This window comes from Trichosurus vulpecula, chromosome 1 (assembly GCF_011100635.1).
Source record: "Trichosurus vulpecula isolate mTriVul1 chromosome 1, mTriVul1.pri, whole genome shotgun sequence".
NCBI classification, from domain to species: Eukaryota; Metazoa; Chordata; class Mammalia; order Diprotodontia; family Phalangeridae; genus Trichosurus; species Trichosurus vulpecula.
In genome coordinates, this window is record NC_050573.1 from 340,101,225 (window position 1) to 340,121,033 (window position 19,809).

General features: G+C 35.6%; 1 pseudogene; it reads left to right on the forward strand.

Annotated features, from left to right (window-relative positions):
• Positions 1 to 18,410: 18,410 nt before the first annotated feature.
• Positions 18,411 to 18,901, forward strand: LOC118838080 (annotated as a pseudogene).
• The last annotated feature ends 908 nt before the right edge of the window (positions 18,902 to 19,809 follow it).

The window sequence follows — 19,809 nt, forward strand, 5'->3', positions numbered from 1 at the left end:
TTAAATTCTTGCCTTAAAGCTTCTCACCCCATAAAAACCAAAACTGATCTGTTAAAGTTCTAAAATGCTCATTTAATATTTCAATCCAATGGCTTTTTTAAAAGCTCCAATCCTTGATTTTCTTCAAGCTTTTTCTAGTTATTCCCCCTTTTCTCCTGGCTTCTTTCCCTTCCTTTGGCTTTGCTCTCTCATGATATTCCTTCAAGTAATATGATTGATCCTTCTCAGTCTCCTTTGCTGTTGTTATTGTTGTGCTGTTGTTATTTTTGTCCTTCATTCTCAAGGAGGATCAAAATAACATCCCTACACTAAAGTCAAGTTTCAATGTGTCTGACTGTAGCTGATCAGACCAATATGAGTTCAGAATGCTCCACCACAGGTTGGGCACTAAAGTGTATATTGATAGACATTAGCAGATGTGAGAAATAAGTTATAGATAGAATCAATTAGACTTATCAATTGTTTAGAAATGGGAGGGAAAGAAGTATGAAGAGTCAAAGATAATTCTCAGTTTGTAAATTAAGATGACTGGAAGGGTATAAAACTCTTGAATGAAATAAGGAAGTTCAGAAGAACAATGAGTTTAAGAGAAACACTGTAGTATGCAACATTAACCACAAAACCTTAAGGAACATAATTCATTTTGTTAAATGCACCAGAAGACCTAGGTCATTGAGCATGTTGCAGCTGACAGCAAAAGCATTGTGATACTGCTGAAAACAAGAGCCACCAACTTGGCCTAGAAGCCATTTTACATACATCCTCAACTATGGGATATCTCATTTCTCATGTCTGCATCTCAAATGCTCTAACTTCCTTCGAATAATACTTCCTGTGTTACATTATAAATAAGAGGCCTTACCTGATACCCTAGATCATGGGAGGGAGCCTGCAGCCACAAGGTCACATGTGGATTTCTATGTCCTTGGGTGTGGCCTTTTGTCTGAGTCCAGGTTTTACAGAACAAATCCTTTTATTAAGCGGATTTTTTCTTTTGAAGCTTGGATTCAGTCAAAGGGTCACACTTGAGGCTACTACCTCTGCCCTAGATAATCATATTCTCTCCCTTTTGAAATTATTTTCATATTATTTGGTTTAATTGTATCTGTACAGGTTGTTAATACCTATAGAAAATAAACTTCTTAAGAACATAAAACATTTGATTTTTGTCTTGGTAGTTTCATTGTCTGGAGTAGGGCATAATACATATTAAGTGCATAATGCATGCTAGGTTATTTAGTTGTGGTTTGGATGTTGAGGATAGAATGTTGATGGTATATTCAGGTAGAGCTATACAATAAAGTAATTCATAATCTGAAACTAGATTTTGAGGGAGAGACAGAGGAGCGATATATAAATGTAACAGTTATCTATTTAGAGACAACACTTCCCTGAACAATTAATGAGGTCACTAACAGAGTTAGTATATTATGAAAGAATTGAATATTCTTAGGTCAGAGTCCTGGGTGAACCTCACACTTAGTCAGATACAAGATAGTAATAAAATCAACTGAAAATCATTGGAGCAAAACTGAGAAAATAGTGTCATGAAAGTAAAGTGTTAATACAGTGTCTATGACAAAGTGGTGGTTGACATTATCAAGACCCAAAGGTAAATTAAATAGATTAAGGAAATAGCAAATGCCAAGGAATTACCCAGAAAAGAGATGAGTAATCATAGAAAGGGCAGTTTCAGTATAGTGATTTGGTTAAAAACATAATGTAAGAGTTTGATAAGTAAGATTCAAGGACTTGGAGGCAATACTTATGGATGAGCTTTCAGAAATATATCTCTTAAAGGAGAAGAGATACAGCTTGAGGGGATGACAGGAAAAAGTGAAAGGTTTTTTTGTGCTTTTGTTTTTTAGGTGTTTTTGGTAAGAGGAATTGTTGTTATTACAGTTTGCATAAATGATATCTGAAGAAGTATCATGGGGAAAGCTAATGAATAATAAAAGATTGAAGAAGAAAAAAAAGGCAATGATTGAGGGGGCAGAATCTATAAAAAGACTCAAGGGAATTTGATCAAGAATCACTCTGGAGTAGAAGGGGAAACCTGACCAAGAGGAAACATCTTTTCAGCAGACTCTGGAGCAAAGAAATTGAGCTCATGAGTTTATATGTTATCCCTCCCAGTAGCATGTAAGTCTTTAAAAACAGAAATCATTTGATTTTCTTTCTATCCCTAGTGACTAACACAGTATATCTTGTGAATAGTTGGCATTAATTAGCACAGTTTTAAAGAACAGGGGGGAGGGAGGTGGAGCCAAGATGGGGGAGTCAAGCCAAGGACTCCCCTGAGCTCTCCCTCAAACCCCTCCAAATGCCTTTAAATAATGACTCTAAACAAATTCTAGAGTGGAAGAACCAATGAAAAGAGGGAGTTAAATAATTTTCTACACCAAGACTACTTAGAAAGTCAACAAGAAAGGTCTATTGCTCCAGGATGAGAGTGGGGAGCAGTCCAGCTCAGGCCACAGCAGCAGAAGGTAGGCCCCAGAAAACCAGGAGTAGGCCTTAGGGTGACTGAATCAATGGTAGAAGTGTCTTCTCAGACCTCTGAGTCCATAGATTGTAAAGGTATTAGACAATGAGTCAGAAGAAGATTTTCAGGTGTCTCTTTGCTGGCACCAGGTTCAGGACTCTGCTGCATTGTCTGTACTTGGATCTGGGTCTCAGTCTTGGGTATTAATCCTAGGGGAAAAGGAGGGCTAGCACAACAGAGCTTGTGGCCAGAAGGCAGCAAGGTCCCTAGTCACAGTGGCAAGGTGGAGAAGAGTACTTGTGGTCACTCATAGACAAGTGTATGGCCTAGGAGAGTAGTAAACACACTCTCCCTAGGTCATACCACATTAGAAAATCACAAACTTACTGGTCCCCAGAATTAGCTCTGAAACTAGCTGTATAAAAAAACCTGAAGATTGGGACATTGCTCCCCACCCTTGAGAAGCAGAGCTTTATTTTATCATAAAGTTAAAAGCCAAGAAATGGACTGAAAAATGAGCAAACAAGAGAAAAAAAATCTGATAGAAAATCGCTATAGTAAAAAGGAGATCAAAACACACATTCAACTTTGTCAAGAAGACAATGAAGTCAGAATTCCTGAATTCAAAGCTTCAAACACAAAAAAGTGAAGTGGCCTCAGGCCATAGAAGAGCTCAAAAATGATTTTGAAAATAAAGTAAGAAAGGTAGAGGAAAAATTGGGGAGAGAAACAAAAGCGATGAAAGAAATTAATAATAATAAGAGTTAATAGCTTGTAAAAGGAAGGACAAAAATTACTGAAAACATAAGGCCTTAAAAACTAGGATAGGCCAAATGCTAAAAAAAAGTCCAAAAATCCAAAGAGAAGAATGTCTTGAAAAGGAGAATTGGTTAAATGTGAAAGAAAGATAAAGAAAAACTCGCTGAGGAAAAGAACTCTTTAAAAAGTAAAATTGGTTGAATAGAAAAGGAGTTATAAAAGCTCAAAAAGGAAAAAAAAATCCTTAAAAGTTAGAATTGGGCAAGGGGAAGCCAATGACTTTATGAGACATCAAGAAACAATTAAACAAAATCAAAAGAATGGAAAAATAGAAAATGTGAAAATATTTCTTTGGAAAAAAACAACTGACCTGGAAAATAGATCTAGGAGGATTTAAAAAAAAAAAATTCGACTACCTGAAAGTCATGATTAAAAAAAGAGCCTGCACATCATTTTTCAAGAAATTATGAAGGGAAACTGCCCTGCTATTCTAGAACCAGAGGGAAAAATAGAAATGGAAAGAATCCACCTATCACCTCCTGAAAGACATCCCAAAATGAAAACACCCAGGAATATTGTAGTAAAATGCCAGACCTCACAGATCTAGTAGAAAATACTGCAAGCAACCAAAAAGAAACAATTCAACTATTATGGAGCCACAGTCAGGATAACACAAGATTTACCAGCTCCTTTATAAAGGCCTGGAGGGCTTGGAATATAATATTCTGGAGGGCAAAAGAGCTAAGATTAGAACGAAGGATTACCTAGCAAAACTGAGTATAATCCTTCCAAAGAAAAATGGACATCCAATGAATTGTTGAAATTTCAATCATTCCTGATGAAAAGACCAGAGCTGAAGGCAGAGCCAAGATGTTGGAGCAAAAACAGAGATTTACTGGAGCTCTTTCACAATTTTTTTCAAATACCTCTAAAACATGAATTTGAGCAAATTTGAGAAAGGTAGAAGACACTAGGAGACTGAATGTGGCAGATTTCCTGCCCAGGAAAATCCTTAGGGTTGACAGGATGGATCTGTGGACTGGAAGAGTGCTGGACATGTGAACTAAACTATACCAGAGTGGTAGTGGGAGCAAGCCAAGGACCGAATTGCTAACTGTGGGGGCAATTCCCATGCCTCTCAGTGCAGGACAAGAGTCTGTTGGGGCTAGCTGAGACAGAAACGCAAAGCCTACAACAGTAGCAGCAGCAGCAGCTACTCATGCAGCTATCAGCCCACAGTCTAAAGGTTGAAGCTTATCTTCTTGAACTTTTGGGAGCCATCATGACTGAGTAAAATGATGCTCATTCCTCCCTTGAAAACCAGAGAATATTGCCCTTGGAGAAACCCTGGAATAGAGGAGCCAGAAGTGGGGATAAAGTAGGCTTTAGCTCTGGAAGCTAAGGAGACCCCCTCTTGTGGTGATGGAAGGAGACCACTGCAGGAAAGGAGGTATCCCAGCAAGCCCTACCTAATAAAAAAGTGGAAGTTCCTGAGCCCCAGGGGGTGGAGCCAACAAGCACCATCACCAGGACCTCAGGCCTGCTTTTGCACAGCTGGAGAAATTAACAGACACTAGTGCAGACAATGGCTCAGACCACCTGTTCTATATAGTGCAGCTCTGGGGGAAGAGGAGACTTTCAGCATCCAGAGCGCCCCTTCCCCTTACCTCATACTGTGACCCCAGGGAAACTCAGAAATACTTTACTGTATCTAGATCCTTGGCACACACCAACCAGCTGAGTCCCAGGTGAGCTGCAGCATTATATAGCCTCTAGCTGACACAACCAGAGGCCAGGGCACACAAAGCCAGTAACCAGGCCCCTGGGTCCCAGCACAAGAAGCCTGGGACAGACCTCCCTATCCCCCAGAAGCAGAGATCCACTTTAAAAGCCAGGAAAAGAGGCAAGCACAATGAAGAAGCAATCCAGAAAAAAACAAAGAAAAGAACATTGATTCTTACTACGGAGAGAGGGAAAATCAAAATAATAATTCAGAAGCGAAAATCATTGACACTATACCCATATCTGAAACCTCAAAAGGGAATATTAAGTGGTCTCAAGGTCAAAAAGCATGCTTGGAAGAGCTCAAGGAGAGTTTTAAAAGCCAAATTAGAGACATGAAAGAAAAAAAATGGAAAAAAATTCACTGAGGAGAAAAAATCTTTGAAACATAAAATTGGCAAAATTGTTAAGGAGATACGACACCTCATTGGAGAGAATGACTCCTTGAAAAGTAAAATTGGCCAAACGGAAAAGGAGGTACAGAAGCTAAGTGAAGAAAACAATTCATCAAAAACGTGAACTGGGTAAGTAGAAGCTAATGACTTTGTGAGGCATCAAGAATCAGTCAAACAAAATCTAAAGAATGAAGAAGAAAACATAAAATATCGCATTGGAAAAACAACTGACCTTGAAAATAGATCCAGGAGAAAAAAAATCTAAGACTTATTGGTGTACCAGAAAGCCATGATGAAAAAAAGAGGTTGAATGGTATCTTTCAAAAAATCATCAAGGAAAACTGGCCCAAGGTCCTAGAAACAGATGGTAAAATATTCATTGAATGAATTCACCAGTTAGCCCTTTAAAGATATCCCGAATTGAAAACTCCAAGGAATACTATAGTCAAACTCTAGAATTATCAGGTTAAGGAGAAAATACTGCAAGCAGCCAGAAAGAAACAAATCATATATCACTGAACTACAGTCAGGATCACACAGGACTTCACAGCTTTTACATTAGAAGACCAGAGGGATTGGAATATGATATTTCAAAATGGCAAAGGAGGTTGGATTCTAACCAATGATTAACCACCCAGCAAAATTGATCATAGTTTTCTGGCAGGTAGATGGATATTCAATGAAATTAGGGAATTCCAGAACTTCCTGATGAAAAGGCCAGAGATCAATGGAAAATTTGATCTTCAAATGCAAAACTCAATAGAGACATAAAATGGTAAATATTTGTCACTGACTATAGCAATCTACTCTTTAATAAACCCCAAAATTCCAGCTTCTGGGTTAAGAATTCACTTTTTCATAAAAACTTCTGGGAAATTTTGAAAATAGTATGGCAGAAACTGGACATAGACCCATAACTTACACCATATACCAAAATAAAGTCAAAATGGGTCCATGATCTAGGTAGGGCTGATACTATAAGCACTTTGTGAGAACAAAGAATAATTTACCTGTCAGCTTTATGGAGAAGGGAAGAATTTATGACCAAAGGAGAGATAGAGAGCATTACAAAATACAAAATGAATAACTTTGATTATGTCAAATTAAAAAGTTTTTGTAAAAAAATCCAATGCAACAAAGATTAGGAGGGAAGCAGCAAATTGGGAAAGAATATTTACCACCAGTGTCTCTGATAAAGGCCTCATCTCTAAAATATACAGGGAATTGAGTCAAATTTATAGGAATATAAGTCATTCCCCATTTGAGAAATGGTCTAAGGATATGAACAGGTAATTTTAAGACGAAGAAAGTAAAGATATCTATAGTCATATGAAAAAATGCTCTAAATCACTATTGATTAGAGAAATGCAAAGCAAAACAATTCCAAGGTACTGTATCACTCCTGTCAGATTGGCCAACATGATAAATAGAGGAGAGGATGTGGTGAAATTGGAGCACTGTTACATTGTTGGTGGAATTGTGAAATGATCCAGCCATTCTGGATTGCAATTTGGAACTATTCCCAAAGCGCTATAAAGATGTGCATACCCTTTATCCCAACAATACCACTTCTAGGGCTATATCCCAAAGAGATCATACACATGAGAAGTGGACCAATATATAAAAAAAAATATTTATAGCAGCTCTTTTTGTGGTGGCAAAGAACTGGAAATCAAGGGGATGCCCATCAGTTGGGGAATGGCTAAATAAGTTGTGGTATACGAATGTATTGGAATACTATTGTGTTATAACAAATGGGAAACAGATGGACTTCGTAATAACCTGGAAAGATCTATGTGATCTGATGTTGAGTGAGGGGAGCAGAACCAGGAGAACATTATACACTATGAAAGACACATCATATCTGTGATCACTGACTTTGATGGATGTGGCTCTTCTCAGCAATACAAGGTTAAAAGATATCTCCAAAAGACTCATGATGGAAAAAGCTATCCACATTCAGAGAAAGAATTACAGAGTCTGATTGCAGATTAAGGCAAACTATTTGCTCTCTTTTTTTTTTCTTTTCCGTTTTTTTTTCTTCTTCCTCATGATCCATTCTATTGGTTATAATTCTTTGCAACTTGACTATTGTGTAAATAATTTTAATGCGAAGGAATATGTAAAACCTATATGGGATTTCATGCTGTCTTGGGAGGGAGGGGGAGGGGGGCAAGGGAGCATGAGTAAATTTGGCACTCAAAAACTTGTGGAACTGAGTGTTGAAAAACAAAATAAAAATATATTAAAAAGAAGAAAAGACAAGAGCTGAATAGAAAAATTGACTTTCAAATACAAGATGTAAAATGAGCACAAAAAGATAAAGAGAAAAGATAAATCTTAAGGGGTTCAATAAGGCTAAATAGTTTATATTCCAACATGGGAAATTTATATTGTTAATTCCTAAAATCTTCCTCATTATTAGGGCATTAAGGAGTATACATAGACAGAAGGCAGAGGTGTGAGTTGATTGTGATAGTATGAATATCTAAAAAAATAATGTGTGAAAAAGAAGAAAAAAACTGGGAGAAGGGGAAAAGGAAAGGTAGAACAGGTTTTATTATCTGACACAGAAGAGACCTGAAGGAGATTTTACATTAGAGATGAAAATGGGGGAATTGGGGAAGGGAGCACATAAACCTTACTCTCATAAGAATTGGTTCAAACAAGGAATAATAAACACACTCAGCTGGGTGTGGAAATCTATCTTATTGTACAGAAATGTAGAAAGGGAAAGGCATAAGAGAATGGTGGGGAGCTGATAGAAGGGAGAGCAATTTGGGAGAGGTAAAAGTCAGAAGCAAAACATTTTTTAGAATGGACAGGGTAAAAGAGAGAGTAGGATAAAAGGGGGGAATTGGATGAAGGAAAATACATAAGGATCATTCCTGTGGGGGACTTACAGTGACTTTCTCTGATAAAGATTTCATTTCTCAAACAAAGAAAAATGAGTCAAATTTATAGAAATAAGAACCATTTCTCAAATGATAAGAGGTCAAAGGATGTGAACAGGGAGTTTTCAGACAAAGCAATTAAAACTATAGTTATATAAAAATGCTTTAAATCACTATTGATGAGAGAAATGCAAATCAAAACAACTCTCAGTTACTATGTTACACATCAAATTGGCTAATATGACAGAAAAGGAAAATAACAAATGTTGGAGGATATGTAGTACAATTAAAACACTAATGTACTATTGATGAAGTTATATATTGATTCAACCATTCTAGGGAGGAACTTGGAAATATGCCTAAAGGGCTATAAAACCATTCCTACCCTTTAATCAAGTAATATCACTACTAGGTCTATATTCTAAAGAGATAAAAAATAAAAATTAGAAGGACCTACATGTATGGAATATTTATAGCAGCTACTTTAGTGATGGTAAAGAATTGGAAATTGAGGATATGTCCATCAATTGAGGAATGAACAAGTTGTTTTATATGTCCGCAGTGGAATACAATCATGCTTTAAGAAATGATAAGCAAGATGCTCTCCAAAAAAATAGGAGAAGATTTACATGAACTGATGCAAAGTGAAATGAGTAGAAGTAAGAGAACATTGTATACAGTAATAACAGTATTTTATAATGAAGTAATATGAAAACTTAGCTATTCTCAGCAATACAACTATACAAGACAGTTCTGTTGGATTTATGATGAAAGGTGCTGTCCATCTCCAGAGAAAGTCATGGTAGAGCCTGAATGCAGACCAAAGATATTATTTTCTTCATTTTTCTTGTGCAGTTGCTTTTGGGGGTCTGGCTTTTCTTTAACAGAATAACTTAACATGGAAATATATTTTGTATGGCTATGCATGTATAACCTATATCGAATTGCTTGCCTTCTTAAAGAGGGACAGGAATTTGGAACTCAAGATTTAAAAAAAAATCTAAAATAATTATTACATGTAATTTGGAAACATGATATAATAAACAAGATTTTAAAAAAAGAATATAACAACTGAGTAAATAAACAAAAGAACAGGCTGTCACCTCCTTGCCATGGCAAGACTTTGAAGAAATTATTTAATAAAACCATATGAGTATAGGGAAAAGAAAAATAAGCCAATATGGAAGAAAATTGGAGTCTATATGCAGATATATGATCCATCATTATAAAAGATCAAATTGGATTTCACATTTTCCTATTGTGCAAGCAATCTGAAATGTGCATGGCTCCATTAACATGACCTTTGTTTTTGATGGTTGGATGCCACAATAGAAAGTGTGATGGATTTCAAGTCAGAAATAGTTGAACTCAAAAGTCTTTTTTTTTAATATAAATTTATTTATTTAACATATTTAGGTGTCAGCATTGATTTTCACAACAGTTTGAATTACAAATTTTCTCCCCATTTCTACCCTCCCCCCAACTCCAAGATGGCGTATATTCTGGTTGCCCTGTTCCCCAGTCAGCCCTCCCCTCTATCACACCCCTCCCCTCTCATCCCCTTTTCCCTTCCTTTCTTGTAGGGCAAGATAAATTTCTACGCCCCATTGCCTGTGTATCTTATTTTTTAGTTGCATACAAATTTTTTTTTTTGTATTTGAACATCTGATTTTAAAACTTTGAGTTCCAAATTCTCTACCCTCTTCCCTTCCCACCCACCCTCCCTAAGAAGTCGAGCACTTCAACCTAGGCCACGCATGTATCATTATGTATAACCCTTCCACCATACTCATGTTGTGAAAGACTAACTTCATTTTGCTACTTCCCAACCAATCCCTTTTCATTGAATTTTCTCCCTTGACCCTGTCTCCTTTCCAAAGTGTTTGTTTTGATTACCTCCACCCCCATCTGCCCTCCACTCCATCATCCCCCCACCTTTTATTTTTTTTTTATCTTCCTCCCTCTTCTTTCCTGTGGGGTAAGATACCCAACTGAGTATGTATGGTATTCCCCCTCAGGCCAAATCTGATGAGAGCAAGGTTCACTCATTCCCCCCTCACCTGCCCTCTCCCCTCCTCCCATAGAACTGCTTCCTCTTGCCACCTTTATGCGAGATAATCCACCCCATTCTATCTCTCCCTATCTCCCTCTCTCAGTATGTTGCTCTCTCATCCCTTAATTTCATTTTATTTCTTTTAGATATCTTCCCTTTATCTTCAACTCATCCTGTGTCTGCTCTTTCTCTTTTACATATATATATATATATATATATATATATATATATATGCACACACACACATATATATATACATAACATATACATACATATACACATAGATATATGCATACATACACATTCACATATATATATATATATATATATATATATATATATATATATATATATATATATATATATATATATATATATATATATGCATATTCCCTTCGGCTACCCTAATACTGAGGTCTCATGAATCATACAGGTCATCTTTCCATGTAGGGATGTAAACAAAACAGTTCAACTATAGTAAGTCCCTTGCAATTTCTGTTTCTTGATTACCTTTTCATGCTTCTCTTGCTTCTTGGGTTGGAAAGTGAAATTTTCTATTCAGTTCTGGTCTTTTCACTGAGAAAGCTTGAAAGCCCTCTGTTTTATTGAAAATCCATATTTTGCCTTGGAACATGATACTCAGTTTTGCTGGGTAGGTGATTCTAGGTTTTAATCCTAGCTCCATTGACCTCCGGAATATCGCATTCCAAGCCCTTTGATCTCTTAATGTAGAAGCTGCCAGATCATGGGTTATTCTGATTGGGTTTCCACAATACTCAAATTGTTTCTTTCTGGCTGCTTGCAGTATTTTCTCCTTGATCTGGGAGCTCTGGAATTCAGTGACAATATTCCTAGGAGATTTCTTTTTGGGATCTATTTGAGGAGGTGATCGATGGATTCTTTCAATTTCTATTTTGCCCTGTGGCTCTAGAATATCAGGGCAGTTCTCCTTGATAATTTCTTGAAAGATGGTATCTAGGCTCTTTTTTGGATCATGGCTTTCCGGTAGTCCAATAATTTTTAAATTATCTCTCCTGGATCAATTTTCCAGGTCAGTGGTTTTTCCAATGAGATATTTGAGATTGTCTTCCATTTTTTCATTCCTTTGATTCTGTTTTATAATATCTTGATTTCTCATAAAGTCACTAGCTTCCACTTGCTCCAATCTAATTTTTAAAGTCGTATTTTCTTCAGTGGTCTTTTGGACCTCCTTTTCCATTTGGCTAATTCTGCCTTTCAAGGCATTCTTCTCCTCATTGGCTTTTTGGAGCTCTTTTGCCATTTGAGTTAATCTATTTTTTAAGGTGTTGTTTTCTTTAGTGTATTTTTTGGTATTTTTGGGGGTCTCCTTTAGCAAGACATTGACTTGTTTTTCATGGTTTTCTCGCATCCTTCTCATTTCTCTTCCCAATTTTTCCTCTACTTCTCTAACTTGCTTTTCCAAATCCTTTTTGAGCTCTTCCATGGCCTGGGACCAGTTCCTGTTTTTCTTGGAGGTTTCTGTTGTAGGCTCTATGACTTTGTTGTCTTCTTTAGGCTGTATGTTTTGGTCTTCTTTGTCACCAAAGAAAGAATCCAAATTCCGAGAATGAATCTGGGTGTGCTTTCGCTGCCTGGCCATATTCCCAACCAACTAACTTGACCCTTGAGTTTTTCAGTGGGGTATGACTGCTTGTAGACTAATGAGTTCTATGTTCCACGTTTGGGGCGAGGTGCCAGCTCTGCCACACCAGCACTACTCCTTCCCCAAGAACCCCCAGCCCAGGCTGGGCTTAGATCTTCAGCAGACTGTGCACTCCTGCTCTGATCCGCCACTTAATTCCTCCCTCCAGGTGGGCCTGGGGCGGGAAGCAGCAGCAACTGTAGCAGCCCCACCTCCGCTGCCCCCGGGGCTGGAAGCTGAACCGTGAACTCCTTCCACTCCTGCAGCTTTTCCCACTAAACTTCTCCACAGTCTTTGGTGTTTTTGAGTTGAGGAGTCTGGTAACTGCCGCAGCTCACATATTCAGGGTGCTAGGGGTCCCATCCGCCCCACTGCAAGTTTGGTTGTTCCATGCCACTCAGGCTGGGCTCTGCTCCACTCCATTCCCAGCTCCCAGCTCCCAGCTCCCAGGTCTCTTTGGGATAGACCTCACCCAGAGACCATCCAGGCTGTCCTGGGCTGGAGCCCTGCTTCCCTCTGCTGTTCTGTGTGTTCTGCCATCCTAGAATTGGTTCAGAGCCATTTTTTATAGGTTTTTGGAGGGACTCGGTACAGAGCTCACACTAGTCCCTGCTTACAAGCTGCCATCTTGGCTCCACCCCTCCAAAGGTCTTTTTTGATACTAAATATTTGTGTGACTTTGAGTCACTTAGCCTCTCTAAAGGCCAATTCCATTATCTATAAATTTGGTAAGAAAATATTAAGATATAGTTTGAAAGATTAAAAGAGATTGAATAATATGGTATACAGAGCAATACATAAGCAAAGTGCACAATGTAGAAGTTAATACAGTTCTCCCTTAAAAATTATTCTATTATAGGTTGATAGCATCATTACTGTATATAACACTTGGATGCAAAAATAGATAACATTTGCTACTGTACTAAGATAAAAGACAATTGAGACCTGTTAAATGCAGTGTACTTGCACCTGGACTAAGCATTTATTTTTTACCCTTTACACTTGTATTCATAGCATATAATATGAATACTTAATAAAAAAATATGGTTTATATGTATGAAGCTTCAGTTCTTTGACAATTTGTTTATTTTTTCGCTTGATGAATTCCCATTGATTAGTAACAATTCTAAGGTAAATTCCGTTCTGGAGCATCCAATAAAACCTTCAGATTTTACTGTTAGATTGATTGTAGGCTCTTACTGTGTTATGATTGTGGAACACTCATTCTGATATTTAAGGAATTGGTTTCTGTGATGGAACATGACAATATTTGTCTTTAATATAATTTTCTATCTATATTGAAAGTTTTGGTATAAGGTTTATAAGAAATTTGTAAGATTTTATATAAGATTTATATAAAATTTTGTAAGATTTTTTTCTTCACTGTTCCACAATAAATTTCATTTTTAAAAGTGTTAGAAAAACCTCACTTGAAGACCTGCCTCTGACCCATAGTGGCTGTGTGTTCCCAGGTAAGTTGCTTAACATCTTTGTCCTTCTGGCAATAGTCCAAAAATCTGAATTGAAGAGAAGATACTTATCTACACTAGTAAAGAAAAGTCTGAAAAATGAAAATTGCAGAAATATGTTTTAAAAATCACATAATTTATTATATGATATAACAGGGCAAAACAAATGGTAACATATTTGATTTTTTCCTACACCCCCTCACATAAACATATCTCATTTAACATTTTTACTAGTGCTGTTACTTAAAAATTGAGTTCAAGGCAATAGACATGAAATCAAATCTTTATTCTGCTCTTTACTACCCATGTGACCCTGAAAATTTTATTTATTTTCTTTATATCTCAATTTCCTCATCTGCTGCACAATCAACAATAAAGTTCATTGACCTGTGAAAAATAAAATGCTTTTGCAAAACTTAAAATCCTATGTAAGTTTAATGAATTATATCATATTGCTTTCTTCATATCTCTCTTCTTCTCTGTGTCTGTTTCTCTGTTTCTCTCTGTCCTGTTCTGTTTCATTATGTCTCTCTCTCTGTCTCTCAGTCCTTTTCTTTCTCTTTTTATCTCTCTTTGTCTCTGTCTTTATGTCATTCTTTCTCTGTTTTTTGTCTCTGTCTCTTTCACTCCATCTTTATCTCTCTCTTTCTGTTTTTTTTTTTTCTGTTTCTATGTCTCTGCTTTCATCTGCTTTCCTCTGTGTCAGTGTCAGTGTCTCTGTCTGTCATCATGTCCTACTATGAAGTATTCTGGGTCAGAGGGAAATACTGAGTTACACCTGCATCAATCTATCAATTAATAGCTATTGATCAAATATCTATTATGTGTCACATGCTGAGATAAGCACTGGGGGAATAATAACATAAAGCATGAAACAATACCTACAAGCACGTTACATTCTCGTGAAGGAGAAAACTACATACATGATATAAATAAAAATGAATCAATACAAACATAAACAGAATAATAACATATGAAGTAATTTGGGAGGGCAGGGACTAGTGGTAAGTATGGGATTGAGAATAGCCCTTCTGAAATAATTATTTGTATTTTTAAAAATATTATTCATATTATTTTTTATATTACACAAAAATCATTTTCATCTTATTCAATTGGTTTCAATTAAAATAGTTTTTGATTAGATGACTGCTTTTTTCAATTAAGTAAGAATATATGATTGTGTTATTTTCATTCTATTTTGTCATTCTGCTTTTTAGTTTATGGAATAAAATAAACATTTCCATAAAATAATATAACAAAAGTATATTGTATATGATGTATATTTACACTGTATACATAAATATATTAGGTATGGCTTGCTATCCCTTTCCATATGTAACAAAATTTTCATGTAAATCTGTATACACACACATATATCTCTCTATATGTTTCCACATATATTTCTATTCATCAGTTCTTTCCCTTGATGCAAATAGAATCTTCCTTCACATAACCTTAGTAGTTAATTTGAACATTTATAATAGACAAAATTGCTTATTCACTCAAAGTTCTTCTTAAAATAATATTGTTGTTAACTATATATACTGTTCTCTTCTTTCTGCTCATTTTGTGCTTCATTATTTTGTGCAAGTCTTTCCATGTTTTTTTTAAAATCATTGAACTCATCCTTTCTTATAGTACAATAGTACTCCATCACAATCTTATAACTCAACTTATTTTCATTTTTAAAAATTCCTAATACAACTCTAGTATTAGACATCATAATAGAGGTGATATATACAATATCACGTTCTCAAATGACTTTGATAGATTGTGCTAGGTCCATGCATTTTGAAATCATTTCATTCCATTCCACTAAAATATTTGGAGTATTCCATATGGCAACACCATTAAAATGTACTTAAGTTTTCCACACCTGGGCAATTGTGGTTAACAAATTGGCAGTCATAATCACCTTGTGCCAGGGAAATCTGTTATCTGATTTCTATACAATATTTTGAGGTTTTCATTTTTACAGAGATCTTTTCCCCAGGTCACGTGTTGCTAGGTATTAGGTAAATGTCCTATTTTTGTAGTCTGCAATATTAATTTTGTGAAGTTTTGAATGTTTTATTATTTGGTCTATATTGATCTCAATGTCTGTGCTCTGGACCAAGAAGATAATCTTTCAATAATTTCTGGTGAAATGCCCCTGTCCTGAATTACTGTAATATAACCTTCCATTTCCATAAACAAATACTAACAAGTGTACTACTTTTTTCCATTTGTTTCTTGACACATTATTGGTTAGGTTCATGTAGAAGTCAGTGATTTCATTCCATTTTGTAACATGAGACATTTTATGAACTCCCTCTGGAGACTTAAGTTAATTTTATTATTACATTTGACAAATTTATTGGAATGTATCTGTTTTCAGTTTTTACAAATGTTAAGTGAAGCAATGTCAATTTTTTTGAAAGAATCCTATAGGCTTTTGAAATATATTTCATGTGCTCTGAGAATACAGGGCAATCCTTTTTTTTCCTTTATTTAACAAGGACATATTAACCTTGCTAAGATTCCTTGGACTAATGAACCTTGAATTTTGAATAATGTAATTTGAGCTCTTGCTATGATTTTCCAAATATATTATTATCTACTCTGCAGGTGCAAAAGTATACATTATGACTGGCATTGCAAAGGTATCCGTTGTTCACCACATTCTTATTATATTAAACTTTTATTTCAGGATAACAGTAAAGCTATTAATGTAATAAACAATTACTTTCTTACTGATAAGTTTTTAGTCTACATGTGCTTTGGCTGGAAAAGGCCAAGTTATTTTTAATAATTATTTTTCTCTTTTGGATTCAAGCTTAAATCCTCAATTTTCCTTCTTTCTTGGATATATTTTCTTTAGAATCTCATACTGATCAAGTCCAAATGATGCAATGATATCACTAGAGTAATATTCAACAAGACAAAATGAATGTTTACCATGTTATACAATAGATCCATGTAACAATGTTATCGATATACCTAAAATGATTAGTGCAGATTTGGTATGATTCCGTATTTGATTTGGAAGCACTACTTAGTTTTATTTAGAAAGGATGATAATTGATCTTGCTGATGAGAAACATTAGCTTTAATTCTCTCTTTGAAATATGTCACATTTTAGATAAATTGTCCTTCACCTTATTATTTTACTGCTATAAGCAAGTGAATTGGATTTAAGTGAGGGAGGGCTGTGAAAAGTCACCAGCTTCATTTTCTCCTCTGGTGCCATCTAGGTCCAGTAGTCAGATATAGATCAGGATTCCTGGAGATGGCTCAGTATGCAGTGGGAGACTTTGGCCTTTTCAAGGTCATTAACAGGTCTCCGTTTGACTGAGGCAACACCCATTCAGTGATTAATGTTTAATAAATTTGAGGAAAGGAATGTCCTCTTTACTTAGTCAAAAATAATAGATAGATAGAAAGATAGATAGATAGATAGATAGATAGATAGATAGATAAATAAAATGTAAATGGTCCATTCTTAAATGTATCACTTGTTTTTTTTTTTTTTTGTTGTTGGTTTTGGTGGTAGTGGTGTTCTAATAATTAGTAATAATTTTTTTAAGTTTCTTTCATGGAAAATGGAGACAGGCTGAATTCTAAGAGAAATTAAAGTGCTTTGTAAGTAATCCATATGCCACTAAGAAACTTTTCAATATAGTATTCATTTCCTATATCACTCCAGTATTTAAATTTTGTAGTGGATTTAGGGTTTCAGTCACTTCCTTTTACTTCACTATAAATCTACTATGGACAACTTGTTAATCGTTTCAAATATACAACCAAGTTATCATGTATATGTGCATACACACAAATATTTCTACATATATATTTCTATTTTTCAGTTTTTTCTCTGGATGCAGATAGAATATTTCCTCATATGCTCTTTATAGTTAATTTGGTCATTTATAATAGTCAAAATAACTTATTCAATCAAAGTTCTTTTTTTAACTTTTTATTTCTCATCATCACTTTTTATTAGGTTCATTCTGTGGATGTTACATTAATGGAAACCTTTCACAGCTGACATTCATAAATATTGTGCCCTACAAACTTTAGTATGTCCTCAATTTCATTCCTTATTTCATCTACTTTTAGCATAAACAGCACTTGACTCCTGCTCCGAGTATTCTAATCTCTGATTTCCTAGAAGTGAAGAAATTGTAAAATGTATAGCTACAGCTATTTTGAATGGCCAGGGGTGGGGTAGTTTAGAAATTACTGTTTATTCTTATGATAGTGAATCTTACCCAACATTTTACTCTAAAATAATAAGTAGTTTAAATATAGTGTTTGAAAATATTCAAGCCAACTAAAAGGTTTCTTTGTAGTTTAACAATGATTCTTATTGTAAAATCTTTTACAATTTTTGCTCACTGATAGACCTTTTAAATGGAAAATTTTCTTCAGTGTTAACTAAGAGTCTCAAATTAACTTAACAAAACCATTTTAAGTTTAAACACACAGTATAATATTGCTGAAATAATTCAGGTGAATAAATTAATGAACTCAGAGCTTGATTTTATCAGATAAGAAGAATATCAAAGCTTTATTTCTTTCATGACTAAAAACTATTGAAAGACGACTGTTTATAGCAGAGCAGGACAAATTGGAAATGCTAAATTTAGTTTGGGGGTTACTTCTATCATAAATTTACATCATTTGTGCATAGGATACTCTAAAATTTATTAATTATTGTAAGACAATTAAAACATTTCTATTCTATAATTAACTCTCATTTATTGGAGTAGGCCAAGAATATTTGATATTTTAAAATTTTGACTCTTTTTTTGGCTCCCAGCTTGTGGTGGTTAAGGAGAAACTTCTTTCAGTCATCCTGAATCTGAGTTCATCTGACACAGGTAGCCACCCCACAGTGTCCAGGCCAAGCCTCCCACTTTGTTGCCACTATGCGGCCCAAGTTTGACCCTAATGAAATTAAAGTTGTGTTTTTAAGGTGCACTTTCAGTGAAGTTGGTGCCACATCAGCACTGGTCCCCAGAACTGGTCCCTTGGGATTGTCTCCCAAAAAGGTTGGTGATGACTTTGCCAATGCAACTGGTGGCTGGAAAGAGCTAAGGATAACAGTGAAACTTACCATTCAGAACAGACAGAGGTTGTGCCTTCTGCATCAGCTTTAATCATAAAAGCCCTAAAGGAACCTCCCCAGGAGAGAAATAAGCAGAAAAAAAATATTAAACACAATGGAAACATCAGTCTCAATGAGATTGTCAACATTGCTTGACAGATGAGGCACCAATCCTTGGCAAGAGATTTCTCTGGAACCATTAAAGAGATACTTAGAACAGTCCAGTCTGTGGGCTGCAACATGGATGGCAGACATCCTCATGACATCATTGATGACATCAATAGTGGTCCTGTTGAATGCCCAGCAAGTTAAAAGCTACAAAAGAGACTATTGCAATAAATTTAACATTAGACAACAACAAACGTTCTTTTTTTGGTCCAGAAAATTTTTGTGTCAGATGCTACAGAATGCATTCTGGGAAATAACTGTTAACTTGAATTTCTCTAGCCCTCTTGCTCTGCAATAAATTGCAGCTACTTTGCAGTTCATTTGGAGATGGGAGGGTAGTGTTAGAAGAGCATGGAAGTTGTTGAAGCATCTTAGCAGTAGGACTGTAAATTAAGGGAAGACTAGTTTCACTAGACAAAATTGCCCCACGTGTGAGCCAAATTTGTGATCTTTGCAGACTAATAGGAAAGTGTGTACCTGTTTGCCTTAAAAACCTTGAATGTGGGTTATTTTGGGGATGAAGATCCCCTTAATACAAACTCAGGAGAGTTCAGTTAATGGCAGTAATAGCTGGCATTCAGGAATCAAGAAATTAAAAAGTAGGTTCTAAAGGAATAATCTTTGGCTCAAAATATTTTCCACAAATAGTATGCATTTATTCTAGGGTCGTTGTACAAGGTCAAAATGCATAAAAATTTCATATTCCAAAGAAAATTGACTCCTCATGGAAAGAACGCACATAATTTAAATAACAATTGATTACTCAATGTACAACGCTTGTTGAAATTTTTAAGTATTGATTCACACTGATGTAGACTTTGGCCATCATTCAGGCTTAGGCTGAAATTAAGAGATAATTATATAAAAATATTCAGAAAGAGAGCCAAGATGTCAGAGTAGAATAAGCAGCTTCACTCTCTCAATATTCCCCTCTAAATAACTATAGTCTTAAGCTTAATTCTGAAAAAGCAGAACCACCAAAGATAGGGTAGGAGAGAGATGTTTTGAGACAATATAAGAGGGTGGAATGAGAGTCTTTGGAATAGAGTTGG